The following is a 7,140-nucleotide window of genomic DNA, read 5'->3' on the forward strand; positions in this document are numbered from 1 at the left end:
ACTACCTTTGAGGCTTTGGTTGGAAACCTCAGAGCTGGCTTTACGCAAAGAGCTGAAAACGTACTTGTTTACCAGGGGGTAGGCCGGGGCAAGGTTGTGGGGATGGGGTGAAATGCTGACAATGTGGGGTTTGGATAGGCCTGTACCATAGCGCGGGGACACACTAGCCTAGTGTAACCAGTCGCTTTATAAACTCAGTTTATTATTATTATTATTATTAAAGTTATGAATTAGGGGTGGGCGGAAAACTCCACTCTGCCAGCATAGTGGATAAAACCAGCCACCCCTGCTCCCCAGCCCAGTCCCTGCTTCTGAAAGCAGCCAGGTCGGGGAGAGCCTCCCCAGGCCCCAGTGGGCCCCCATCCCCAGCGCCCGGACCCTCGGCTGGCTGGCAGGATGGGGTGCTCCCGCACCCCGGGACCCACAGGACGCAGCACGAGCCCTGGGCCCAGTCCCAGCTTCCAAACCCTAGCCAGGCTGGGTAGAGCCTCCCTGGGCCCCGGTGGACCCCCGTCACCAGCGCCCGGACCCTCGGCTGGCTTCCAGGACGGGGGGCTCCCGCAGCCTGGGACACTGGGATGCAGCAGGAGCCCCGGGCCCTGTCCCAGCTTCCAAACCCTATCCAGGCTGGGGAGAGTATCCCCAGGCCCTGGCGGATCACCGTCACCAGCGCTCGGACCCTCCACTGGCTTGCAGGATTGGGGCTCACGCAGCCCGGGGCCTGCCGGATGGAGCTCAAGCCCCGGGCACGATCCCAGCTTTTGAACCATAGCCAGGCCGGGGAGAGCCTCCCAGGGCCCTGGTGAACCCCGTCCCCAGCACCCAGACCATTTGATGGCTAGCAGGAAGGGGGGCTCATGCACCACGGGGCCCGTCGGACGGAGCTCAAGCCCCGGGCCCTGTCCCAGCTTCCAAACCCTAGCCAGGCCAGGGAGAACCTCCCCAGGACCCGGTGGACCCCTGTCCCCAGCGCCCGGACCCTCTGATGGCTTGCAGGACAGGGGGCTCACGCACCCCAGGCCCGCCGGACGGAGCTCAAGCCCCGGGCCCGGTCCCAGCTTTCAAACCCTAGCCAGGCCGGGGAGAGCCTCCCTGGGACCCGGTGGACCCCGAACTCCAGCGCCCGGGGCACGCCGGACAGAGCTCAAGCCCCGGGCCCGGTCCCAGCTTCTGAACCCTAGCCAGGCCGGGAAGAGACTCCCTGGGACCCGGTGGACCCCGTCCCCAGCGACCGGACCCTCTGATGGCTTGCAGGATGGGGTGCTCACGCACCCCGGGGCCTGCCGGATGGAGCTCAAGCCCCGGGCCTGGTCCCAGCTTCCGAACCCTAGCCAGGCCAAGGAGAGCCTCCCCAGGACCCTGTGGACCCCTGTCCCCTGTCCCCAGCTCCCAGACCCTTGGCCGGAACCAAGGAGGGTTAAGCCCAGGCCATATCCTCTCCCTGATGGCCTGCCCAGGGAGCCCATTTTTCCTGACTATTAAGCCCCCAAGTAGTGGGGGCTTACAGAACTTCAGAGAAGGACAAAAGTTGGAGATAGCTTGGCCGCCGGCCCGCAGGGCCATCTGGTTGCCCGGCCCGCAGGACTATTTGGTCACGCAGCCAGGCGACCAGATGACCCGGGACGACCCAGCACCCAGATGGCCTGGGAGGGTGCCGTACCCAGTCGTCCTTGCAGTCCAGCGAGGGTGGCCAGGCACTCTGAGACAGCTGCTCGGGGTGCACCTTCCCCGGGGCTGCTGCTGCTCTCTTCTCAGCTTGACTTGCCTGGGATCAGTGGGAAAAGGAGGCCCGGCTGGCCCAGGTCATCTAGTCACCCTGCCGACCTACAAGGGATGGTGGACCCCATTCCCATACCCCGGTGGTGCAGGGACAGGAGGGGGAGGCCCCCTTGCCGTAGGGCACGTGGTAGAGTCAGACTCCCGCAGGCCCGCATTACCCCCTCTGTGTCCCTTCCGCCGGCCCAGCGGCAGAGGGACCCACCCCTGGGTGTGGTAGAGGAGGGCATCCAATGGGCGCCCACACACGGAGAGACAAAAGCTTGGCCCAGAGGATGACTTTCAATAGATCACAGCGAGGTAGCTGCTCTGCTTCTTACGAAACTCTGACCCAGAATCAGGTCATCTGTGAATGATTTAGCACCGGGTGCCCCACGAACATGCGGTGCACTAAGTGCGATGGAGGCGGCCCCCTTCCGTCCGCGCTCCGGTCCCCAAACGAGCGGCTCTATGCACCGGCCCCCTGAGAGAGGCTGGCTATCCCAGGCCAACTGAGGCTCCATGGCACTGCGGTATCATTGCGGTTTAGGGGGGATTCTGACTTAGAGGCGTTCAGTCATAATCTCACAGATGGTAGCTTTGCCCCATTGGCTCCTCAGCCAAGCACATACACCAAATGTCTGAAACTGCGGTTCCTCTCGTACTGAGCAGAATTACTATTACAACAACACATCATCAGTAGGGTAAAACTAACCTGTCTCGTGATGGTCTAAACCCAGCTCAGGTTCCCTATTAGTAGATGAACAATCCAACGCTTGGTGAATTCTGCTTCACAATGATAGGAAGAGCAGACTTTGAAGGATCAAAAATCGACATCGCCATAAACACTTGGACGCCACAAGCCAGTTATCCCTGTTGTAACTTTTCTGACACCTCATGCTTGAAACCCAAAAAGTCAGAAGGATCGCGAGGCCCCGCTTTCACGGTCTGTATTCATACTGAAAATCGAGATCAAGCGAGCTTTTGCCCTTCTGCTTCGCGAGGGTTCTGTCCTCCCTGAGCTCGCCTTAGGACACCTGCGTTATCGTTTGACAGGTGTACCACCTCAGTTAAACTCTCCACCTACCACTGTCCCCGGAGCGGGTCGCCGGAAGAGAGAGCCCCACGTGGCTTGCCCCCGCCCCACCGGGTAAGTGAAAAAACGATAAGAGTAGTGGTATTTCACCGGCTGCCAGAGGGCCTCCCACTTATCCTACACCTCTCATGTCTCTTCATAGTTGTAAGCGCACAGCATCACCCTTAACATTAGCAAGGATCATATCGCAAACAATGTTGAATTCGGCCCCATGTTCATCCTGAACACGTTTTATCACTAAAGGGAGAACGGTTATCGAGGGGGTGCCAAACCACATTGAATATACCGCTGCAAACACTCTACCCCAAGTGTTACAATCAGCTAATTCAGGAAAAAGGTCTTTAGGTAAACTCATGGTCAGAATCCTGTGTTTCTCCACAGGCTTAGTATTTGGAAAAACATTTCAGCAAGCCAATAAGGAAGCTTATACTTATTTTGTGGATGCTTGCCCATCACAGAATTAATCATTAATGGACTGATGACCGCACCACCAGGTGCAGGTGGTTGTGCAGCAACGCCAGGTGGTCCCACCTAGAAGCTGCGCGACATGAACTGAATATCAGCTCAATGTACTCGTATTAAGAAGTTTGCAATACGCGTAGCTCTGCGATCGTAGCAGTGAGATAATTTTGGTGCGGGGTATACCCTTCCAAAACGGGCCACATCACCCCATCTATCGGTAAGGGGCCTAAACGGACCAGTGTGATAGGGTGAGGAAGGGCACCATTAAACCGTATTTGGTGGTGCCAAGCCATTAGCGGAACTTTAAGAGACCTATAAGGATGATAATTCTGAGGAAGGGCCGTGGCAGTATATTTGTGGTACAAATAATCTGTCCCATCGATGGCCAGAAATAAAACACCTCGAAACGGTAAGCAGCATTCGCTTCAACAAAAAAAACAAGCATCAGGGGGGAAAACATGGCGGCCGCGAGTTAGAGCGGCTCGCACGGAGGTGATGGTCTCTCTCCCATCGGGTTAGAAGTAGGCGAAAAAACTTACCTCAAAGCCCCTTGGATGTGTGTTGAACCCTCGGTTTTCCCAGCTTCGAGTAAGGCGGCCAGGCACGGATGTGTCTGGTCTCGGTTTCTGCGCCCGCGTTGCCCGCCCCTCCCATCTTGCTGCAGCAGTGGTTTCGAGCAGCCGTGGAGCTGCGACGTGGACGCCGGGTGGCGGCTCGTGGATGCCTCAGGGTCGGAGGGGGGCAGGGAGAGGGGCAAGAAAAGACTCACCCGATATTTGCAACCCCCGCACCCGGTCGGGCAAGGACGGAGATTTCGAGGCAGTTAAGGACGCTGCGCGGAGACTGAAATCGAAGGCAGAAGCAGTAGGAGACGGGAGAAGGCAGAGGCCCACTATAGCCGAACCCCCTGGAGGCGGCATTGATACCGGCGGCAGCAACTGCATCAGCAACGGTATCCCACAACTGCCTGTTGAACATACTTCGGAGCAAAGGAGTTCAATCCACGGCATTGAATTGGCTACAGTCTTTCCTGAGTAACCGCACTCAGGCAGTACATATGGGTCAGTTCCACTCCAGACCCATTCCCATCAGCTGCGGGGTCCCCCAGGGCGCCTCACTGAGCCCCACTCTTTTCAATGTCTATATGTCATCTCTTGCCGACATTGTAAGGAAGTGGGGCATCGGCATCTGCTCTTATGCGGATGATACGCAGCTGATGGTGACCATGGACGAAGGGCCTGATATAACTAAAACCAAGCTACATGACTGCCTCTCCGAAATGGCCCAGTGGATGCATGCCCACTGCCTAAAGTTGAATGCAGGCAAGTCAGAGATTCTGCTGTTCGGTGGTGCCAAACGTGTATGGGATGCCACATGGTGGCCACCTTCACTAGGCTTGGCCCCCACTCCAAAGCAACATGCCAGGAACCTGGGAATTATCATAGACGATGTCTTGTCCATGAAGGATCATGTTCGATCCCTTTGTGGCAAGGGCTTTGCCATTCTAAAACTCCTAGCCAGGATATTCCCATGGATACCCCTGGATTGCAGACGCTCAGTCACACAGGCCCTACTGGTCAGTCGCCTGGACTATGGCAATGCGCTATTTGTAGGGATGAATGAACATCTGTTCTCTCGCCTGCAGGTTCTGCAAAATCTGGCTGCTAAACTTATCTGCAACAAGGGCAAACTAGACTCGGCATCGGAATGCTTAAAGACACTCCATTGGCTACCGATGCGTCAGAGGGCTGCCTTTAAATTGCTCAGCCATGCCCACAGAGCTCTACATAAAACTGGCCCCACAATTCTTCAAGGGAAGATCGAGTTTTATGTTCCCACTAGGAACCTACGCTCTGCTCAATCAGCTTTGGCCAAGACCAAACGCATCTACAAAGTTAGAACAGGAGGTCGCTCCTTTTCCTACTTGGCAGCAAAAAGGTGGAATGAGCATCCCACCGACCTGAGACATACCACAAAATATCTCCAGTTTCGAAAAAAACTGAAAACCCACCTCTTCCCCAAATTTTAGCATCCTAGCATCCGCCATCTGTAGCTGCTATCCGGTATAAGCGCCGTGATATCCCTCGGGATGAGTGTTGTGCTCTATAAAACCGCAAATAAATAAATAAAGATGGTAGTAAGGAGAGGGGCTGGACGGGTGATCCGCAGGGCGGTGGAGGCCCAAAGGCATTCTCCTATTTAAAATCCCAAAAAACCCACGGCAGTATTCCACCAATACCAGCAGCAATAAAAAGAAAGCACCCCTGAAGAAAAGAGGTGGTAAAGGAACGAGGAAGGGAGAAGGCCCAGGGGTTAAGGAGCAGAGTGAGGGCAGCACCCCTGATCTGTCGGACGGAGGCAGCGAATCTGGGGGGGTTGGAGCAGTTAAGGGTGTTGCCGATTGCACAGGTGGAATCTGGGAAGCAGGACAGGGGGGCAAAGTGGTTCCCGATCCCACCCCCAACATCCAGGCGAGGGGTAAACGCAAGGGGGCCCCGGTGTCACGAAAAACACCCTCGCTGCGAGCTTTTTTCAAGGTATTACTGCAGGTGTTGGAGGTGACACAAAGCCCAGAACTACAAGGCCAAGAGCCTGTGGGTTGTTCAACACAGTGGATAGCAGGTCTGAGGGCCCCAGGTAGGACTCCGCTAGATGCGCCTGTGGCGACTACATTGCCAACAGAGGCTCCTGGGGGGCTGGCTGAGGATTGCGCAGGAGGTAGAGCAGGAGGTAGAGCAGAGGGGTGCATAACGTATAGTGAGAAAGAGCAGGGAGGGACCCCCTTGGAAGATCTGCTAATCGCCATGAGAGAGGAGATAAAGATGGGCTTTGCGGAATCCAAACAAAACCAGAGTGAGATTAGGATAGCCTGTGACACCCTGGAGCGGAAAGTAGACGGGCTCTCGGAGAGAACTGAGAGTCTGGAAGGATCTGTTGGGGAGCTAAAAGCTAGCCTGGAGGCAGCACATTCCCGGATTCAATCCCTAAGGAAGGAGGGGGACGAGATGAGAGACAGGGTCGAGTCTCTGGAAATTTTTTCTAGAAGAAATAATTTACGTCTCTTAAAGATCCCAGAGGCGAAAGAAGGGGGAGACCTTAAGACTTTTGTGGTGTCTTTATTAAAAAGTACCCTCAACCTGGAAGAATCAGAGGAAGAGATAGCCAAAGATATTCAGAGAATCCACAGGGATCCGTTCCGCCTCAATCCTGGGAGAGTGAAGCCAAGGAAAATACTCTTGAACTTTTTGACATACTCCCTGAAAGAGAAGATTCTTAATCTTGCCCTGAAGGCGAAATCATTGAAAGCCCCGGACTTTTCCTTTGAGGTTCGGTCGGACCTTACGAAGGTTACCCTCGAAAGGCAATGGGAGTTGGGGCAAAAAATTTATAAATTTAGGGCAGCGGGGGCAACAGTACAAATGAGGTTTCCCGCTTTCCTAAAAGTAATGTACAACAACAAGATGTACAACATTCGTTCCCCTCGGGAGGCGGATGAGCTAATTATCTCCATTTCTGAGCAATAAAGCCCCAGTAACTGTAACACATTTTCCAGCCAAAGGGAGGTAGTGGGTGAAGTACAAGAATCAATGACAAGCCAGTCAGATTTGGGTCAGGCAGTTAACAGACAAAAAAAAAATAAAACTTAAATGTAAGAAAATACCTTTAAAAAAAGAAACAGGAGGAATAAAGTCTATTGGCCTTCACATTTATCGGGTTAAGACGTTCACCCTTGGTGGGGGTGGAAAAAGGAGAGAAAAAAAAAGAGGAAGGAGAAGGGGAAGGAAAGAGAAGAATAGGAAAAGAAGAGAGAAAAATACAATACAATT

At 54.6% G+C, this 7,140-nt stretch overlaps 1 pseudogene; it reads right to left on the minus strand.

Moving 5' to 3' along the window:
- Positions 1 to 2,034: 2,034 nt before the first annotated feature.
- Positions 2,035 to 3,024, minus strand: LOC144825606 (28S ribosomal RNA; annotated as a pseudogene).
- Between the last annotated feature and the right edge of the window lie 4,116 nt (positions 3,025 to 7,140).

Source organism: Lissotriton helveticus, chromosome 3_1 (genome assembly GCF_964261635.1).
Source record: "Lissotriton helveticus chromosome 3_1, aLisHel1.1, whole genome shotgun sequence".
Taxonomy (NCBI): Eukaryota; Metazoa; Chordata; class Amphibia; order Caudata; family Salamandridae; genus Lissotriton; species Lissotriton helveticus.